This window comes from Streptopelia decaocto, assembly GCF_964273445.1.
Source record: "Streptopelia decaocto genome assembly, chromosome: 3".
Classification (NCBI taxonomy): domain Eukaryota; kingdom Metazoa; phylum Chordata; class Aves; order Columbiformes; family Columbidae; genus Streptopelia; species Streptopelia decaocto.
Genome location: NC_138656.1, coordinates 82,573,294 through 82,594,990, shown reverse-complemented (window position 1 = coordinate 82,594,990; position 21,697 = coordinate 82,573,294). Strand labels below are relative to the sequence as shown.

General features: G+C 42.3%; 1 protein-coding gene across 1 annotated transcript in view; it reads left to right on the top strand.

Moving 5' to 3' along the window:
- Positions 1 to 4,072: 4,072 nt before the first annotated feature.
- The window catches only part of ANKRD6 (ankyrin repeat domain 6), a 106,463-nt gene continuing 88,838 nt past the window's right edge, over positions 4,073 to 21,697 (top strand). The window contains exons 1-2 of the mRNA XM_082047312.1: positions 4,073 to 4,165; positions 4,559 to 4,692. The gene's annotated coding sequence lies outside the window, so the exon portion shown is untranslated. The remainder of the gene's footprint in view (positions 4,166 to 4,558; positions 4,693 to 21,697) is intronic.

Below are 21,697 nucleotides of genomic sequence, written 5' to 3'. Positions count from 1 at the left end.
GCGGGCGGGCGGGGGAGGCGGCGTGACCCGCGTCACCTGACGCGGCCGGTCAGGGGCCGGCGGGGCCTCCGCGCCTGCCGCTCGGCCCGGCCCGGCCCGGCCCCGCGGGGGCACCCGGCGCTGGCGAGCAGAGCTGGCGGGCGGGCTGCGGGGCCTGCCGGCTGCTGCCGCCTCCCGCCCCGGCCCTGGAGACACCCGTGAGACCGCTGCACACACGCGGGACGCGGCCTGCGGGGGCCGGGGTGGGTGAGCGGAGCGGCCAGGTGTGCCAGTCTGCAGCACTGAAATTGTTGCTGGCGGTTTTATTCCAGGTAGCCCTCCTGGGGGGCTTCGAGGTCAGCCAGATCTGCAGCCTCACCATGCACCGAGCCGAAAGCTGGCCCTGAGAGTTGGCACCCGATTTGCAGTGTGGGCGATATCGTGTTAGAAATAATACTCTGGATGAACCAGGAAGACTAAAGAAAGGCATAGCAGTGAAACTTCCTTGGAAAAGGGTGGGATTTTTAAGCCCCTGGCAGACTGAAGTGCATTCAGCTGCCTGCCATTGCTTTCCCCAGACCTGCACCATGAAGACAGACCTGCCCCAGCCAGGCCCCTCCTCAGGAGTTTCCAGTATGTTCTTGTTGTCTGGTACAGGCACCGGAACGCGTGTGTCAGCCCGACTGTCGTCCCACGCTGCCCACTGTGGTGACTGGCAGCCAAGTTTTCGGTTCTCCAGCAGCACATTTTCCTCTGTTTCTGTCTTACTACTTCCTCGGGTCCTGTTCTCCGTCTTTGCATTCAATGTAGTGGTTGGACTTTAGTTCAGAGTCTCCACGTGTTTCCCGCAGCTGATTATCTTCCCATGTCTACACTGTATGCCAGTCTTCTCATCACCAGGCCTTCCAGGCTGTGCTAACCCACTTGAGATAATGGAGGCACACTTTTGTCCAGGGAGGGGAAGAAATTCCCCTCTTATGTTCCATATCGTGACAAATCTACCGATACGCAAATTTATTGAAATGCCTTTCTTTATTCTCAGTTTATCAACCTGCTTGGACGTTTTGCTTGAACAGATTAACAATGTATTAAAGGATTATGGGAAACACTTCAAAGTTAAATCCCTTACAAGGAATTAGGAGTGAAGTTTGGAGCAGGAATTTTTACCAGTCAGGTTTTCAGCATTGTGTCTGGGGCAGTCCCAGGAGGCCTTAATCTGCTGAAAATGCCTGAAGGAAAGAGGAGAGTTTCCAGGTCTGTAATGAAGGACCATCTAACTCACTGGGTCACCATATCTGCGCAGAAGGGCTATTAGTTTCAAGGTCAGCTATGGGAAATGGGTCTTGCCCAGAAATCTGACTGGCTGTATTAGGTTTCTTTTATACAAAGAGCTACAAAACATCACCAGTGAAAGAGAGAGAATAATTTGGATATATTACAATACTAAATCAGGGTGTAGAAGCTCAGAAATGACACAACTGGTTTCAGTGCAGCTCTTCCCACAACACTGACGTCAGTCACCTCCTGCTCGACCACAGCTTCAGGTTCTAAGCCGTGTAGACTCCAGGCCCATCACCAGAAAGGTTTTTTTGAGTAGGACTCAAGCACTTCTGCAAGCCCCTTGGCAATATAATCTGTCCTGGACTCTACATAAGCTTCCAGACTTGTTCCTCCTTTGCTCCCAAGTTGTTCTCCAGCCCCTCTGCACCTGGCCTTTTAATTTGCTGCTTCTTTTTCTTTTGTCAGGTCATTTAACTTTGAAGCCTGTTGCACATAATGAAGCAGCACCCAGCCTTCAGTCACAGGATTTGTACTGAGGGCAGGTAGGCACAGGGCTGAGTCTTTGAATATATGACGTGTACAATGTTAGATGTGACTGGACTTTGTCAGCGGGGAGCTGCAGTTCATGGACATGACGTACTTTCTGTTTTAGGCAACTGAGGGAATCCCTCATTAATTTATTTTCCTAACCAAAAAAAAATCAAGAAGAATAGAAAGTTAGCTGTCTGGATTAAAAAAGGTTAATGATAATTAAGCACAGGGAATATTCCCACAGTCAAGGGGTTTTACAGAATCATGACAGTGGCTCATCCTGCTTCTGTTAAAGGGGGAAAATTTCGGTTAAATAGACTGGTGGCAGATGAGTGCCAAGAAAGCCTTTTTCTGTAATATGTTAATGTCTTGTTTCTCAATCACAATGATCAAACACAGCCAAAGTAGTCCTGCAAACATTTACATATATGAAACTTATTTAACATATAGCTTAACTGTTACTCACATGAATACTTCCATTCCTACACCAGAATTTTACGCAATATCAAGTAAAATAAAATTCCCATGAAGTGGGCCTATCCTGAACAAAGAAACAAGCAAACAAAATTATAGTGTGAGGAACCACAACATATTTTTACGTATTTTAGCAATTACATTCTAGTTTCAGTGATGACACCAGACTTCAGGCTAGTGTAGTTTTGACAAAGCTATAAAGTTTTGCTGAGATCAGAGAGTGGTCAGAACACAAAATTCAGTGAGTAAATCTTTCCTTTGGAACACCAGGGGTTTGATGGGAACCTGTGATGTGACTATTGCCACAGAATTATGAATACCATAGTAATGGTTTAGTGAAAAATGTGTAAGTACAATCATCTGCAAAAACATGCAAAAGAATATATTTGTTACATACCTAGATAGCGCCTATGATACTTCAATGTTTAGTTCATTTAGGGCATCATCCTGAAAATGCCTTTGAGCCAGAGGAACAGCCTTTGAAAGTGATGTAATTTTCCACACATACACGACTCGGGTGAACCGAAGGTTCCTGGGATGCTGTCATAGCTGGAGGTGTGGGTGAGACGGTGAGCAGGCACAGCCAGCTTTCCAGCCAGCCTTTCCTGACCTTCAGCCCAGACTCCAAAGCCCTCTGGCTGGCTCCCTGCTGGAGGGAAGGGCATCTGGCCTCCCTGAAATTGGCCTTGTGGCACTTCTGCTCCTATGCAAATTATTATGAACTTCCACAATTAAGTTGCAAAGGAGCATCAGTTCAGGAGAACACCCAGCTCTTCAGGAGCATCGCTCCAGCTTGGAGCCCCACGTTCCTGGCCAGCAGTGAATCAATTGCCCTGCTCACGCCCATGCTGGTGATCAAGCAGCAGGATGACTATGGGCCAGCACTGTGCCCTTGTGGCCAGGAAGGCCAATGGCATCCTGGGGTGTATTAGAAAGGGTTTGGTTAGTAGGTCAAGAGCGGTTCTCCTCCTCCTCTACTCTGCCCTGGTGAGACCACACCTGGAATATTGTGTCCATCCAGTTCTGGGCCCCTCAGTTCAAGAAGGACAGGGAACTGCTGCAGAGAGTCCAGCGCAGGGCAACAAAGATGATTAAGGAAGTGGAGCATCTCCTGTATGAGGAAAGGCTGAGGGAGCTGGGTCTGTTTAGTTTGGAGAAGAGGAAACTGAGGGGCGACCTCATTAATGTTTATAATATGTAAAGAGTGATTGTCATGAGGATGGAGCCAGGCTCTTCTCAGTGACAACCAATGATAGGACAAGGGGCAATGGGTGCAAACTGGAACACAGGTGGTTCCACTTAAATATGAGAAGAAACTTCTCAGTGAGGGTGCCAGAGCACTGGAACAGGCTGCCCAGGGGGGTTGTGGAGTCTCCTTCTGTGGAAACATTCAAAACCTGTCTGGACGCCCTCCTGTGTAACCTCATCTAAGTGTTCCTGCTCCGGCAGGGGGATTGGACTAGATGATCTTTCGAGGTCCCTTCCAATCCCTAACGTTCTGTGTGATTCTGTGAAGACCTGGCTCCGGGCTCGCACTAGCCCACCCCTGCCCGGCGTTAGCTCCGGTGCCAGCTACGGGCCCGTGGCCCCACGCCTCCACTGGCGACCTTCCCAGTTTCCTCGGCAGGGAATGGCTGCTAGGTGCCGGGGCGCAGGCCTGGCCGAGCCGCCCTGTCACGGCCCCTCGGCCGGGCGGGCAGCGACCCGGGCCAGCGGGGCGGGTTGTCGGGGCGCTGCCCGCCCGCACGGCGCGGCCGCTGGGTGTCGCCCTCGCAGCGGGCACGGCGGCGCCGCTGCCTCCGGGGCAGCCCCAGCCGGGCGGCGGAGGCGCCGTTGGAGCCGGTGGGGCTGTGCCCGGCCCCGCGCCCGACCGGGAGCCTGTGCCGCGAGCGGAGCGCAGGTGAGCGGGGCGCCGCCGGCACGCCTGGGCCCCCGGCCGCGGACCCGCGCCCGCCCGCCGGGGTTGCGTGTGGCTGGGGGGGCCGGGAGAGAGCGCGTCGTGGCGGGCTGGGGGCTGGGGCCGGGGCGGCGCGGGGAGCGCTTGTGACGGACAGGTGGCCACGGGGGTGGCGCGGCTGTGCGAGGCTGCAGCTGGGCCCTGCAAAATCAGTACTCAGTGCCCAAGTAATTAAAGTGTTTCCTTATTACGGGCCGGGGAGGGGACCCCTCTTCATGCACACGGAAACTCCCCGGGCCGCTGCACAGATGCAGGAGCCTGGATCTACGTAGGGGCTTAATTGTGGATTTGGGAGCATAAATGAGGAGGCTTAATGCTCTTCTTCCAACTTTTAAGGCCACGTCTGATGAGAAATGGAAATCTGGCTCAAAGTCATCCTTCCTGTTGTTGACATCACCTGAAAAATCTGCTGAAAAATATTTTCACTACTTTACTGCAAACAGCAGCTTCCCCTGAGGACTCAACACCCTGTGAGTATACGCTCGCTGCTGGTAGAGCTCTCTGATTCTCAGAAATCCATGGCTACAGCGGGTAATTGTTCTGCAGTTTTCATTTTATTGTAAGCGTTAATAAAGGGCTTATCGTGCCCTGGGGTGTTGTGTGTGTTACAGCACAGGCTGTAGACAGTGCTCTGTTTTTTTTAAAAGGCATAACCAATATCTTTGTATTTTTATAATTATATGTGAAGTGATTATTTTGTTTTCTGTTTGGTATTTGTACAATATACATGACCAAAAGGACATTTTGTCTGCCACTGTCTTTTCGTTCACAGGGAAAATCCTGAGTAAGTGCCTTACTGGCAGGAGCATCTTCTCTCCATTAGTTGTTTAAATGAGCTTAAAATGTCCTACCAATTTTAAAGGAGCAGTCTACTGGACAGATCAGTAAATCTGTCTCTGTTCAAAGATGGACAGTGTAACAGACTAAATTGTTATGCAGCATTAGTTAGGCACCATCCAGGTCCTCTAGCATGTCTGTTTGAGTATATGGCTTATTCTGAGGTGAATGGTATTTACTTAACTTGCTTGCTTTCAACATGGTATGTTGAGGTGTGCAGCTTGTTTTATAACAACTTATTTTGGCAGACTCAAGTTCCAAGTATTGTGTAATCTTCGTTCTCTAGATACTTGGAAAACAAAGTGTTTCTGGAGATGTATGATTACCTGTAACATCATCAGTTATGTTGCAGACCACAAGATATGGCATAATATGACACTAATTTAGAACTCCGTAACAATTTCTGAGCAGAAAATACTAGTTACATCCACTGCATGTACCAAAACTACAGTTGGCAGGCTACATAAAGTATTAGGCACCTGCCTTTAGATTTCAGTGAGTGCTTAAGGTCTATAGAAATCGTTATTTAGATGCTTGGTATGTAGATGATGTATGCCTGTTTGTGTCAGTGAGGACCTTTAAGTCTGCAAGAGTGGATGGGGATTCTCTAACAGTAGTAATCTCATTGCTTCTCTCCCTATTGTTTATTTGAAAAGTAGGTGTAATAAAATTAAAAAATGGCTTTGTAGTAGTACTTGGGAGACTTTTCACTTTCCCCTAATTCTTGATATTTACCCCAACCTCATGTTGATTACACTGCCTTTGAACGCTGGAAATAAAATGATCAGTAAATGATGGGTAGAAATAAAGCAATTAACCTCCTGATCATTCAAGTGCTTTTCTTCAGGCTTTTTGCAGAGGTCTTTTCCCTTCTAGGGAACAGAAACTGTGGGCAGCTGGCTCCAGAAATGGGGCTCCAGTGTTTGCTGATATAATGTAGTTGCAGCATCAGGCTGAGCATCATGCTCTGTCACAGGTTGCATGCTTTGGAGTTTGCACTGTCAAATGTACAGTGTTCTTGGACTTGATTAGATGAATGATATCTTAATAAATCAGATACTTGCAGGGTAGGGTAATGAGCAATCGAGCCTTAAGATGTATTTCTCAGTTTATTTTCAGCTTCACCTCTGCTTGGCTTTGCCAGTGAGTCATATTGTGATGTAAGAAAAAACCTTGCCGCCCCTTACTCTGTAAATCTGTACAGCAGGACAAACAATATTTATCTGTTTGGATGGATGGCATAACCATGAATGTTTGTAAAGCACTTTTAGGTTCTTTAATTACACCATCTGACAACGATGTTTTTATTTATTTTTTCTCATTAGTTTCAGATTTGCAATTCTTCTTTTTCCCTCAACAATTAGGACTTTAGATGAACTCACAGTTGTATCTTTTCTTAGAGACACATCAGTGCAACATGTCACTAGCAGAAGTATTTTATTAAAACCACAAGTGAGATACCATATTTCACTGGCAAGATTGACCTAGGGAAATGTTTGTCAAAGACATGAATGAATTGTAATTGCTTTGGACAAATAAAAAATTGAAAGAAGTCACTTTAGCTCCCTTTGGTTATTAAGGAATGAAATACGTGAGTTCTTAAAAAATGATCCAACCAAAACCAGAAGGTGTAGAGCTGCATTTTGGAAAGACCCCAGTCCCGAACAGTATAGCAAGGGGCTAATTTTCTTCCTTGCCTCCTGTCCATGCATTTCAGGATTTCACTTTTCTCTCTCACAAATATTATCGGTATACTGTAACAAACTATCCTTCAGCAATACCAGCTAACAGGGAGTGGAACAGTCAAGAGATAAGTAACTAAGCTTTCCCTAAAGGGTCCACAAGCTACCAATGGTATGCAATAATATTTTCTGTTATTTTACTCAGAAATTATTCTGGAGGTCTTTTCAACAGAGTGAATAAATAAGGTGGATATACTGGTAGAGAATATGGTGTGTATGATGTAGAGAATTATTGACATGTTTATGAAAATCTGTTCTGAACATAGTTTCATCTGCTGAACATGTATATTCCTTTTGTACCAAGGAGAAATGTGATAGGCTGAAGTACAGCCTTACTTGTTATGTAAATATAGGTTATTTAAATTTCGTACCAGGATTTTATGGGATCAAATTTGTGTCTAAATTGATTTTTTGTCCTACTCAGCAGGGGGGAAGCAACCTTCTAATAAAACCTCAGATTACAGTCTGGATGAATGATTACATGAGGCAAAGCAGAAATACCAATTTCAGTATCTCTGACAGGTGCAGTTGCTCCTAGTGTCTGCTTAACTCTTTAGAGTTTTCTTAGCTTCTTTCGGAGCATCTTCCATATTAGTGACACCAGACAAAAGAGCTATTTGCTGTATTTTTTGGTTTTATTATTTTAGTGCTCAAAGGCTTAAGATTTCTAAGGATTGGCAAAGGCAAAAATTATTAATAGTGAAAAACCTTTGTCAGCACATTATAGAGCATTAGATTCTGATTGCCTTTACAGTTTACCCTCCAAAAGTATGACACTTGTGGAAGGGAAATTATTTTTTCAGCCATCAGTTAAATAAGTAATACATATTTTTTAAAGCTACTATTATTTTAGCATCTTGCTGAGAATTTTAATCTAGATATTTGACTGAAATTGAACCGAAGACTCTTTTCATCCTAACACTTCAAGCAGAAAAATACCCGAATATCTGCCTGTTTGAGGTCAAACAAATAATTACTGTGGGCCAGTTGCCATAGGCCTTAGAGTAATGAAATAACTTCTTAAAAATTTCTGTTCAAGTTCAAATGTATTTATTACAGGAGTTAAAATTGTATGTATTATACAAGGACAAGTAGTGGGAATTAAAATAAGCATGAACTTCAGATTTAGCTTTCTTTTCTACATATTGTAAGTAAACCAGTGTTTGATAGGTAATGTGTTTCTTGGCACACATGTGGTTATTTAGTAAGAATACAAGAAGATATGATTTTTGATTCAAACTGCAGTTTGTAAGATTTAATTGATTGTAAAGCTTTTTTTTTTTTGGTCTGGGAGCTTCTAGCTCTGGTAATCCCATGGGACAGCCTCTGTTTCTGACTCTGGGTTCTTGCACTTAAATAGTTTGTCTGTTTTGTGTGTTTTGAGATTGATGAAAAAGGGCTATTTAAATGATTGTGTTATTGTTGTCATCTGTGCTTAGCCAACCACAAATTACATTATGAGTATAGCTTGTTAATATTTCCTTTTAGAGATTGGTTATTTAACTGGTATTAAATTTAAAAATCCATTTTTTGATATAGTTTTCTTATTAGCAACAGTGCCAGTGGGGGGAAGCCTCCCCTGTGTATTTCTGTGACCTTTCATTGAATTATATGTAATGGTTCCTTTCTGAACTTTTTCTTCTCCTCATGTCTGTATTTGGTTTATCTCATGCTGCCATTCAAAAGACTATTTGGCTTGTGAAGGCAGGTGTTCAAAAGATAGGAAGAGCCAGAATAAACATATGCCAATTCCTGGTTTATTTGTTGCATAGCTTTCAAATGCACACCTGCCGGGATGTTCTCTGGGTATTGTTTCCCCAGAGGTTAAGGTTGTACCTGACACAGTGATGCTCTGTATCCAAGGTGGTGCTAGTCTGGCCATACAGGTATTTTTCATGTTTTCTGGAAAACCCTGGAGGTCTGATTGCAGACATGCCGGTCCTGATAGTGAAACAGATTCTGTTGGTGTGCAGCAGTTTGATACCAGGCTTAAGAATGCTATCAAAAAACAGTGATTAAATGAATGTCAATTTAGGACACGTTTTTGAGAAGTATGTGATAAATCAAGCACTGAGGCTGCTCAGGACTTTAAGGTTACAATAAATCTAGCACATGGCTACTAACAGTTATTCTGGTGTATTGAAAGAGGAAGATGTCCTGTGAAAACAGTCCTCTTGTGATAAAGGAATCCACATTGGGTGACCTAACGAGTACAGTACAACAACTTGAATTCTTGCATTATCTGGTTGTCTTGGTAGCCTAGCCTCTGTGGTGTACTTCTGATGCAATACTGAGTGCATAGCTAGCTCACGATATGGTGCAGGGCTGTAGGTTGCTGCCTTGTTCCTGCACCATTTTACTTTCTTCCCATAGGTCTTTGTCAGTAATGCTGCTGTGTGTGGCATGAAATTCCAGGTCCTTGCAATCATCAGGAAGGTTCTGTCTTACTGCCAGCACTCATGTATTCCTGTCTGCTCCTCTCTTTCTCGCTTCTTCCTACTCCTGGACTGCTGGTCCTCCAAACCCTAAGTGCATTTCAGCCAAGCCGTGGCCACGGGGGAAGCTGCTGTGGTTGGGGATGGGGTTTGTGCGCATACGTGGGAAGAGGATGGAAGCACCTGGTGTGGGTGCCAGGCGGAGGGTACTGGGGCTATGGGGCAGCTGGGGTGTGATGCACTGAGTGTGGGCACCCTAGCAGGGCTGCCGTCATCCTGAAGAAGGTTGTATATGTTGCAATAAAAAGCACATTTGGAGTATTCTTCAGATAATGAAATCTTACCTCCTGCAAATCCTGGTTTAAAACAAACTTCTTCTAACAGTCTATCCCTTTCCCTTTCTCTCTTGTGACTTGCCTTCTTCCCCAGCTAAACACCATCTGGTTTTGTAAAGTGGGCCACTGAAGATAAGGTTTTTGAGTGTATGAACTGGCATAGTTTTGGATGAAAGTATTTTCACCATATTATGGAAAATGCATTTGGATTTGATGGGAATGAATTCCAGAAGGGTTTGCATTGTTGTGTCCACAGTGCAGTGGGATTCTTTTCCAGTTTGAGATGCCTATTTCTTTAATCCAGTCAAAAATATTTTCTGTTGCTTTTATCAGCATCTGCAATGTGACATCTTAGCAAGACCTGTTGCTAGTCTATTTATATTGTGCTGGTACACTTCTGGGTCAGAATTCCCTAAATTGTCTCAGCTCAATATTTGAGTAACCTTTTAGTAGTGAATACAGTGAATAATTTCAGATATGTTTTACTTCTATTAAGAGTTTGATGTCTATATGTGTGCTACAGTTGTAGAAATCGCAGCTGGTTCAGAGTCACCATATCACTACTGTGCCAGATAATTGCACTAATATCCACAAAGCGTACTCATTGCTTAAGTCAGTTCATTAGTGTATTGTAAAGCTTACATATGAGTAATTTTCCTTTATTTTCTTTCTGACCACTTTTGTGATTAGACTGTGTCTGGCTGAAGTCTTTTGAGAGGATTTAGGGAAGGAGGGCTGGGGCTGGTCTTTCTTCTGGATGTGGAATTATCTGCCTGCCATCTGCAGTCTTTCATTGACATTATTATTCTGGTTTAAATCCAGATTTTGAAAGTACAGCACTTTCTTATAATTTTATCTTTTCCAGACTTTACAGCTTCTGAATTCTTGAAAGTAGTTTTTTTTTTAATAGATTTTTATAGTTTCTGTATAAAATCACACCATGGTCTTTTTATGTGCCTTTTTTTCCCTCTAAGTGGTATTGGTCTCAAATCTTCACATTCTTCCTCTTTTGTTATACTGTGGTACAAGTTCAGCCTTTGACTAGCCCTTGAGATCTAAATTTCACTTGTGTGGAAACACAGACAGTTGGATAGATTTTTTTTGGCAATAAAACTGCTGAAGTATCTGTCTGTCTGTCTGTCTTCGGTGGTACATTTTTTCATTGAACAGTGCTGGATGATGGAGTTGCAGGCGGATGTCACAGCAGCTGTTGCCAATCAGCTTGTTTTTTCATTTCAGAGTCTGAAGGTAGTTACAATAAGAACAAATGTTGTGCTTTAACTTGTATTATGTTATCAATTTTGTGTGCTGTCGTATGGTGCCCTACAGGTAAATATGAGTCTCTGCCCAAAAAACTTGGTAGCATGGAAAAACCCAAAGGCAAGATGTCATTGGAAATTGTTTTTTCCTCCTGCCTCTGTGTTATGCTGCCTGCAATATCCACTTCTTTCAGGGGCCTAGGTTCTCTTAGACATGCTGAAATCCAGTCTCTGGACTTGTCGGGGTTACGCCAGATGCTCTCCGCCACCCAAAAAGCTATTGTGGAGGATCACATGTTCCACCCCTTGAACAGATACACATTTGCTTCAGCACAGAAGATGGTACCTCTGTTTTAATGTGTGATGTTTTCTTCCAGAGGTGTGCTGGTTTCCTCCAGGAATGTCTGTTCAGTAGGCTGGAATGCCCTGCATTAGTGTAGCTGTGGTATAAGTCTATTGAAATGAATGGGAGACTCCAGTGTAGAATAAGCTGAAGTGTGAATTTAAAGTACAGTGTTGCATTAATGAATAATCAGCTACCCAGTTAGATCCTGTTGTTCCACCATAAGATTACACTTTATCAGTTTGGAGAAGCCTGTTTTTAAGAAATCCTGACCTGGCATGCACTGGGTGAGGCTGTCATCCATTTCACTTTCTCAGATGTCTTGACTGGCAAGTGGAGATGCCTCTGCAGATGGACAGCTTAGTTACCAGTGTGCCTGATAAAGTGGGACTGGATTTGGGGCAAGTGAAGCCATCTCAGTCAAGAGAGGAAGGGGTTGATGTTAGCTGTCTTAGTTGCTACTAGTCTCAAAATAAGCAAGGAACAAATCTAATTTATTTAAATTCTAATAAGATAAAGAACCTTAAGAAACTTACCAAGTGATACAGATGCTTTTGACATAGCTTGAAAAAGCAGACTGCCTAATGTTAGCTGCTTCTCTGTGCAGCCATCTTCACGAATCACATTGTTTCAGTCAACCTGAAGACAGGAAGGGAGGGATTTATCATTGAATCATAGGATAGTTTGGGTTGGAAGGAACCTTCAAAGTTCACCTCGTCCAACCCCCCTGCAATGAGTGGGGACATCTTCAACTAGATCGGGTTGCTCAGAGCCCTGTCCAGCCTGGCCCTGAATGTCTCCTGGGATGGGGCATCTACCACCTCTCTAGACAACCTGTGCCAGTGTTTCTCCACTCTCACTGTAAAAAATTTCTTGCTGCCTGGGACAGGACTGTCCACCTGGGGAGGATTTTGTCCAGTTCTTCCCGTGCGGTGGCCAGCGGCTGAGCAGACGCCTGCAGGCACCGTGAGCCTGGTTCCGAGGTGGAGGCTTTCGTGGTCTGTCTGGCTAATTCTCACCTCTGTTACATGGCTGTATTTCATTTGTGCGGAAGGTTGGCATATAATCACCTTAATTCCTTGTCTTCTTTTAAGACAGTCATGTCAGTGACTCTCTCAAGCTGAGGAAGGAATGTGAGTGAGTGGGAAACAGGCTGAGAAAACCAGAAGAGCAGTCTAGGAGCACCACAGCTTGAAAACTGCTTTATGAGAAGAATAACTATTTATTCTCACTTGTTTAGAGCTTGACATCTGCTGGTTTCATCTAATGCTGATTTAGTATTTCTCCAAGCTGTTTTTTTCCTGCTTCATTGTGTCTTGCCTTTGATTTTTTTAATATTCTCCTTCCTTGAAAGTCTTAGAGTTTTCTTAAACCTTTTCTGAGAAGAGAGGGACAGACTTACAACTTTCAGGATGCAGGTGAACTTTTCAGATGGTTGAATAAAGGTGCTTCTGGTTTTATTTTCTGCAGCAGTATTTTCTAGTGCTCTTCCTGCTTTTTGACTGTGCTGATGCTTTCATAAAAAGAATCCATTATAAAACCAAGATTTCATTCAGAGCCCATAATTATGCATATGAAGTTGAAGTGTTTTTTCCCCACCATGAATATCAGTCTGCCTTTAAATGGTATTGCATTCTGCCAGCCATTTTACTGGCTGGTTATTTGCTGTCATTAAGTCCTTCTCTATCTCTTTGTAGTCAGCACTTGCCTTTATCCTGAATAATTTAATATTATCAGTGAGTTTTGTCACTTAGCTGTTGTAATCTTTCCCTGTTCCCCCGTGATTCATTAGTGGGTATATTGAACACAATGTATTCTTAATAGATGGCCATGGGGCTTGGCAGGGTTAGTGTCCCTCCACAATGAAGACAGACTGCTTTTTCTTTCTACCATTTATTTCCTGTCTAGCTAGTTCTCTATACAAATTAGGGCTTTTCCTGTTATCCCACAGCTGCCTAGTTTTTATAATATTGATTTTTTTTATTATTATTTTTTTTATTTTTTTAGCAGCCTGCCTTCCTTTGAGGGGAATCCCTGGGGACTGAACACATATTACTGTGGCTTGAGGAATAACTTTACATCAGCAAAGCTGTGGTAACAGGCTATGTACAAACTCACCACAAATGTGAAGTGGCTTAATTTAAACATCTTTCTTGTGTCCAAATAATCAGCAGTCAGCTATAACTAAGTCTACATTACAGTTGCATCCCAGCTTACTTCATAAAATTGCTTCATATGCTGTTTGGGATTTAGTTTTAGTCAGAGTCCTCTGGGTGAATTTGTTTGAGAGGTCTCAAATACAGACTGTTTAGAGTAACTCACTTCTGCTTCCTACTTCATCCATTTAGGCCTTCCTTGCTTGTTCAGAAAGTATCCAGTCCTTTCTCAATTGCAATTTTACACTCTATCTGGAAGCCAGATGGAACCCAATGTTAAAAGTGAACAGCAGAATTAAAAGCTTGGTATGAATACTTGCACCAAGTAGCATGGCACACCGGTAAGTTGAAGCAGAATTCGTAGGTATAAGGTCTGGTCCTTGGCAGAGTTTCTTAACTGAAAAATACCTGTTTTTGAAAATGATTCCCAGATTCATTTTGTGCCTACAGGAGTAACTTAATTCAAAAAAACAAACCCCAACTTTTTTCTGCCTTCTATCAGTTCCCCCTTATCCCTACCCACCAGCGCAACTGCTTGAGAAGTTTAAAATCAAGCCTCTGGCTCCACACTCCATTACTCTTTCAGCGAATGTAGCCATTCAATGTCTAGAGCTGTGCAGACAGACAAATGAGGATGTTGCTGCTTCAGTTATTAGAATCATGTCAGGTTTTTCTTCTTGTTTTTAATCCTCAAAGTGGATTTGGAAGCTAGCATGGAAGCTAGAAGCATATTTTATTCAAAATCTAGTATCCACAATTTGGATGCACGTATTTCCAGCTTTTAAGAATAATTATTTTTGTTAATATGGATTTGCTTATATATTGTACGTGGTTTTGTATCTTCAGCATGTGTCTGAATGTAATTACATGGGATGAGCTGCTTTTGGTAGTACAAAGGCAAACCAAGAAAACAGGTAGTGGTGCATTCAGTAGAACTGAGCACAGCACTTAAAAAAAAAAAAACCCACAACATTTTAAAGGTTTATTTATTAGCCTTCCCATAATTTGAGATGAAGAATCTCTCTTTGACTAAGCTGAAGCAACCGTTGACCAAATGGTTAGGCTGCGGTGTAAAGCCAGTATTATCTGGGACCTGGTGTCTGTGTTTCCCAGGGATGCAACAGAGAGTGTCGGTGAAATGGAGATCTTGCCCTGTCTTTTCACTCCTCTGAAGTTCTCATGAAATGTGGTTTCTTTGCCTTGGTGGAAAAAACACCAAATGTGCTTTTCAAGTAAGCTAAGCAGGGAGCGTTAGCAGAGTAGAGTGAAACTAGGATGTGATTTCTCAGCACGCAATTACGATGGATTTTCTTATCATTCTAAGGATCCTCCATCATCCTCTCTAAAATCTTAGGATTTTGAAATATATTAACCGTACAGGTAGTATCTCAGTCTGATTGTTACTAATAAATTCACATTTTAAATTCTGACACAGCAGGCAAGCATCTGTTGTATGTCTGTGCTATTTATTTGTAGAAAAACAAACAAACTCTTATGTGATTAGTTCTCATCCTTCAGATTTTAAGTATGAGTATTCACTCCTCTGCTAACATAGAAGTTTCTTGTGGTTTGTATGTCTTAAACTTACTAGTTCTCCAAATATACATGGTCTTTCAAGAAAAACAGGATAGGGTAAAAGTGTCTGTAATGCAAAAGTTTGCAGATTTTACCAAGTACCATTTAACTACTCTTCTGCTCTGTAAATGGGATTTTCAGGCCTTGCTTAATTAAAGATCAATAATAAAATGATAGTAAAGTAATTACTCTTCTTATGGCAAAATTGTCTTGTACTTGAATAACAGTATTGCCCGTAGAGAGGTAATTATCAACAACTTGCGTGCAGTAAATTTATAATTAGTTTACTGTATTAAATCTCAGAAGGGTAGACCTGAAAAACAAAACCTTCAACTAGTCTTTGCACTATTAAAGATGGATGCTTATTACCCTGGGCTTTTTAAAAATGAATTTTTATGCCATACTTTGTAACAATGATGCTGGATTAAAACCTGGTTTCCCTGCTTGTGTGACTGATCTCATTTAATTCAGTGAATCTGTTTATGTGAGTAAGACTTGAAGAATTTGGCTTCGTATGAAAAGCATCCTCCCAGAGGGAGTTGTAGTAGGCTTGCACTTAAAAAAAAAAAAAAGGGAAAAGAAAAAGAAGCCAACGTTTGTGTTTCGTTGTCTTGTTGTATAATGATTTTCAGTGAAGTTTCATATTCTGTGAAATGAAATCCATAGCCAAGATGATATGATAATGGACAATTCTTTATAATTCTTTATGCAGGTCTGTGCTGTTGAAACAATAGGCTGAGTGTTTTAAGGTACAGATAGCCTGACTAAAATAACATGTGTTGCAAAAGAAGGTGCAATGCATTCTCAGTGGAGGATGTTTGACACAGAGATACTTGTCAGTTCTGCATGGTATGTTACAATCACGGGAGCAGTAAACAAGCTAAAGAAATTCTCAGCTTTCTTTGTGCATGAAAAAGGATAAGGCACTAGAGTAAGTCCTCCTTTTCCTTAGTTTTCTCTGGTTTATACACTATTATGAGCTGATGGTTGTGTGGCAATGCAGCTCCCGTGATAAGGTACGATTCAGTTTGTTCTTGTCTGCACTGAAATGCCAATGTGTGTTTGGCCGTATTAGACCACTGTTGTGATTTTAAGGTAATGAAGGTACCCTCCACCTTTTTTTCTGGTGCTGTCTGTTTCATTTTCCCAAGCAAAATTCCTCTTCATCTTGTGCCACTTCCAAAAGTTTCTCTGTATTGCTCCTCACCTTTGTCTTTTGTCCTAGATATAATCTCTCATCCTTGATCTGTGAATCATATGCTTGTCTTTGATCTGTTTCTCATCCCTTATAAATCTGTTCCTTTGCTACTTGTGTTCCTGACAGTGGTTAATGAGTGCCGAGTCACTACTTTGAACCCAGACAAACCATGAATAGAGCAAAAAGTAGTTTAACAAACCTTTAAAAAAGAATCTGTGAGAGAACAAAAAAGGATCCCAGTCCCTCTCCTGTGCTTTTCCAGGTGCTCTTTACAAGATTGGTTGTTGTAACGTGTCTTTGGAGACTTTTTAAAAGCTCAATGTTTGAGATTTTCTTCCTCATCCTCTCTTCTAGGCTTTACCTGTCTCAGTTTGCAATCTCTTTTTTTCTGCTTTCTCTTCAGCCTTAGCAATGTTTGGGTCTTGGGGCATATTTTTCCATCTCTGACTTCTTTTCACTCTGTCTACTCCAACATCAGTAGCTCATGGGCTTTTCTGGTTGCTCTTCCAGCTTTGTTAGGCTTCCAGTCCTTAGTGGTGCAGTGCTTTTTGATAATGCTGGTCTACTGTGTTCCGTTGTGGATGTGACAGGTGAAGGAATATCTGCTTCTATCCTATCAGACAGGAACGGCCTCCTTCTTGAGATTTTTTTTCTTTTTTTTTTTTTTTTTCTTTCTCTCCTGTGTGCTGTAAAAGTGGAAATGGGATGTCTGGAAATACAGGAGGCACAGGTGTGCTGAGCTTCGTGAGGGTAGGGAAGCAAAAGGCCAGGAGGAAAATCCTGCCTGATTCTGGGAACATGGTACAGGAACATGATGTCCCTGTAACATGGGCCTGCCCTTCTCCATTATTCCATCATTGGTTTTGTTTTTTTGCATCATATTTCTGTTCAGGACATGGGCAGCCTTTGTGGGTGGATAATGTGGATATTCTCCATGTGGTAACACTACCTTGCATGAGCTAGCTCCTTGTAAAAGATGAAGGAGGCGTAGATATGCTGAAATTTCAAAATATTTATTAACTATAAAGCAGGTACACTGAACTGCATGATCCTTTTCAGTACTCAAAATAAGGCCAAAGCATCTATTTTTGGTCGTAGACAAAACAGAATCATAAGGAGACTGGAATGAGTGCAACAAATACTGTTGTCCTCCACGGTTCCTACCAGTGGCTGACCAAGCAGGTGCTTACCCTAAGGGATCCTGATGTGACCAAGTCGCAGTAGCCTGGCCTGTGCAGTAAGGCTTTTCCAGCTTTTCTTCCAGGCTATAGGAAACCTCCACAAGCATTAAGAGGCTCTTTAAACCCAGTGAGATGGCTTCCAGTGCAGGGTTGCTCCTTTGGGGTCCTGCAGGGCCGATGAGCACATGGGAAAAGGTGAGGAAACAGGGAGTAGTGAGGGTATTTGTGTTCCTTTTGCACTTTCAGCTCCTTGTACTTGACACAAGTACAAATATCTCTGGATGATGAACCTGTGACTTCTTGTATGTAGCCATTAGGGCGGAGGTTTCACTGGGAGCTGAGATTCTGTCCTGCTAGAGGAGCGGTCTCTGTAGGGAAGACTTTCTTTAATCACCTACAATTATGTTAGTGGTATTCCTTTTTACCAGTGTGAAGGTTCTGCTGGTATGAGAGATTTTTATTTTACCTGATTGGGTATCGCATTTTGATGCAGCAGATAGCATGTGTCTGACAAATGTCCTTTGGTAAGAGAGTAAACATAGCAAGAATACATCCTAATACATTGGTATTTTCTTATGTCTTTTGTCACATCAAAGCAACCTTGTGCAATGCTCATTATAGTCACTTGATGCAAGATCCAAGATTTTGTGATACCTGCTTTCTTCTGTTGTTCCTATATTTGTACAGCTGGCAAGATTCTCAAGACGTAAATGGAAAAGCAATGTGATATTTAAGGTTAGTTGAGTTGTGTTTAATCAAGCTGTAGCCTGCATTGAGTGAGGTTGCATAAGACTAAGCTCGATTACTTGGCCTTGAAGTACCTTGTGTCTATACACAACTTTTTGAAATGAATTAATTGAGGTCCTAGTTTGCAATATAAGTAGAATAGGGCAGGAACATGGACTTTATTTATTTTGAGCTTGATGTGGAGGCATTCCTCATGAGTCAGATGTTAAGCTGAAGGCAGCAGACTGTTGCTCTGCATGGCCTTACCCCGCCAGAACAAATGAGGAAGGATGTTTTGGGAGCTGGGCTAGCTGGTGCATTGAAATGGAAGATCCCTGGTGTAGGGGACTGTAAGTCAGACTTTTGTTACCTGACTAACTGTGGTTGGACTCTATGATCTTGAGGGTCTCTTCCAATCAAAATGATCCTATGATTCTCTGACAGTCCCACCACTGGACTCCAGTGTGGTGTGTGGAGGAGTCTTCTGCAGAACTTCAGAAAATTTATCAATTGTTAAAGAGAGCATAGAGGGTGCCCATAATGCACCAGGAGATCCTTCAACTCTATGTCTGCCGAGGGACCAGACATGGGGATCAGGATTTCCAAAGTATTGTGTGTCATGACCAGTTTGGAGATTACTCACAAACCTCACCTATACAGATATTGCTGTGGAGGGCAGCTTGACCATCCATCAGCCAGAAAACACCAGAAAAAGAGAGCTCTGCTGCTAACCATCAGCTGTTGTACAGAATTACAGCTTCATAGGGCAATTAAGACTATTTTTTACAGGTACGGTTTCTTTGGATGGTCTTCCTTCTGAAAGAACTTGGAGCACATGTCTATCTGCATGGCATCTCACTCTTCCTGTCCCTGGCCATTTGTTGATAATGGTGAGTGCATTAAGCACTGACGTATTGTTTTGCTGGAGAATCAAGTCCCCAGTCCAGTCCCCCAAGTCCAGTATTGTCAACCTTGTCAGCCTTTCCCATTTTTTAATTACTTCAGATATCTACTTTCCACTAATACTCTGTGATTACCTGGGGGTAAAATTAAGCTGTTCTTTTCTGTTGTTTGAAGCATCCAGTGGGAAAAGCTTCAGAAAACCTTCCGACTAATATAGGGCATAGAACATGTGTATGTTCCCTCTGTAATTGCAAGTCTTATGTATGTGCTTTGTCAGACTTGCTGAAAGGATATTTTTCTCATGGATCATGACAACCACCCTGATGGGTGATTTGCTACACCTGAGCAAGTTATCCACTGACTTAAAAGTAAGAATGAACTGATTTTTGATGTAGTAATTGCCAACTTTATCTCTCTACATAGGATAATTCCCGTGGTGGTATTCTGTCTTTGCAGCTTTAGTGATAAACCCTGTTTCAGTTTTAATTCTTCTTTCCATTAACTATATTATTTTTTTTTTTTTTCAGTAACAAAACCTTTAGGAATTACAAATTCAAATGTAATGCTATTGTACTTAGCGTGGTCATGACACTCACTCTAGGTCCTTGGGGCTGATGCATTTTAAACCTCTCTGCCAAAATAAATGTGTAAGAGGAGCAGAATCATAGAGTTTTAGACTAGTGCCCCTGTTCTCGACTACCTGTGTTTATTTTACATCTTGTAAAGTACCAACAAGAGCATTGTGCAAGACAGATCTGAGCATCACAGCATCGCACCCTTGGATATGAAGTGTTGAGGAGCTTCAATATGCCTACTAGAATTATAGATTTACTTGTGTTTGCTGCAGAGAGATTGCCTTACTTTAGGTTGGGTTGGACATCCTCAGATGCGCATGGAGGAGAACATTGCTGCTGTACCATTTCTTCTTCAATAGTTAAACATCTCGGGATGAATTGAGGGAGTAGATTGGTTCAGCGTATGTGTGTGGAACACTCTGGTCTGGTCCTCATTTGTGTCTTTGTTCTGTCCTGAGAATAAATGCTTGAATACATCTTTACAAATTTCTGATTTCTAACATAGCAACCAAATTTATTCATCTTGAAATGCTTAACTAAAAACCATAAATCCGTATTGTGTAAGTTACTGAATATATTTTAGATGGATCGCAGAATCACAGAGTGGTAGGGGGTGGAAGGGACCTCTGGAGGTCTTCTGGTCCAACCCCCTGCTCAGGTACCGTCACCTAGAGCTGGTTGTCCGGGTTACTTATTAATAGTTTCTTGCAGTGTTTTGTGTTCTTGTTATATATCTGAAAGTTTGAATGTTCTGTATCTTAAAGGAACTCATGCACCCATATCTTAAGGCTCGATAGTGGTTAAGAAGGATATTTTAACCTCTTTTTGGTTGAAAAATCATTGCTAGTTTTGCAATAAACAGTGCTCCATCAAGCAAGATTGTATGAAAATTTTTGTACAGTCCATTAAAACTGTACACAGATGGTTTAACAGAATTGTTCATAAGCAGGGCTGAGAAGTACGGACCTGGAGCGGGGTGGGGGAGAGATTTTCTCAAGAAGCAATTCTACAGGCAATGTATGTTTTTTGTGGTTTAAGATATTCCTTAATACTTGATATCTGAAATATTTGAACGTGAAGGAGCTGGAAAGGACTGAGACCTTGGCAAACAATTTCAGCTCTGCTGATCTGATGTAGAAGGTGTAACAAGAGCTGGCACGGTGTGCGATGGGTCAGTGCGGCCGAAGGCATTTTACAGGTAATTCTTCAAACCTCTGCCAGCAAGGCTATTCAGCCAGTGCTGGGGCTGTCTTCAGAAGTGTGTATTGTATAAACTAAACTTATTCCTGGAGTCTCAGATTGTAACATCGGAATCAGCAAATGTGTCCTACTAATGTATTCAGCCCAGTACTTTTTGATGAAGATCTCGTGCCAAGAGCCTGCTGCTGTCATTGCTGTGCAGTCTGTCCCAGCACAGCCTTTTCTCAAGCATAACTCTCCCCCTTACCCCGCCCCCCCCCCAAATCTGCAATTGTAAAGATCCTACTGGCATGTCAGAACACGTCTTCAGAGAACCCAAGGGGCGTTTTTAATGAGAATAGCTTTAGAATTCCTGCCTTGATTTATGAAGAAAAGGAAAAAAAAATCCCAGAGACAGTATCCTCGTGCCTATTAAAATGTTTGCCTTCTACTTAATGGTGATATCAGCTTAACTTTTGCAGATGCAAATTGAATAAGCAAATGTTTACCTGTTTTCCACTTAGAAGTATAGACTCTTTATCTGCTTAAATGCAACACAATTCTAGAGAGAGGGAAATGGAAAGGTAAAGGACTAGAGGTCTTTCTGCTAAATTACGGAAGAAAGAAATATTGAGGGCTTCAGCATTGGATGTTTCCTGCAATTTTTTCCTGTAACTTGCTGTGAGAAATATAGCTGAAAGTATTTTAGCAGTTTGCTGTAGTGTTCGAAGGAGGTTTTTGTAACTTGTACAAAGTGAGATGAACAAGGCAACAGGTCTTGGCTGTTAGTTCCTATTCATCAACCCAGCTGTGTTAATGTGTGCATTTCATTTTTTTTGTTTGCTTTTGAGCAAGGCTTTATGTTACAGCCACAGAAATAAGACAGGTACAATCATTCTGCATTATTTATATCTATACATTTGTAATAATAATTTATATTCATAAACATGTTTATGGGTATAGAAAACCACTCCAGCCCGTGTTGAGGACACCAGTTACAACAGGTGCCCTAAGTCTTACCTGCATCTACA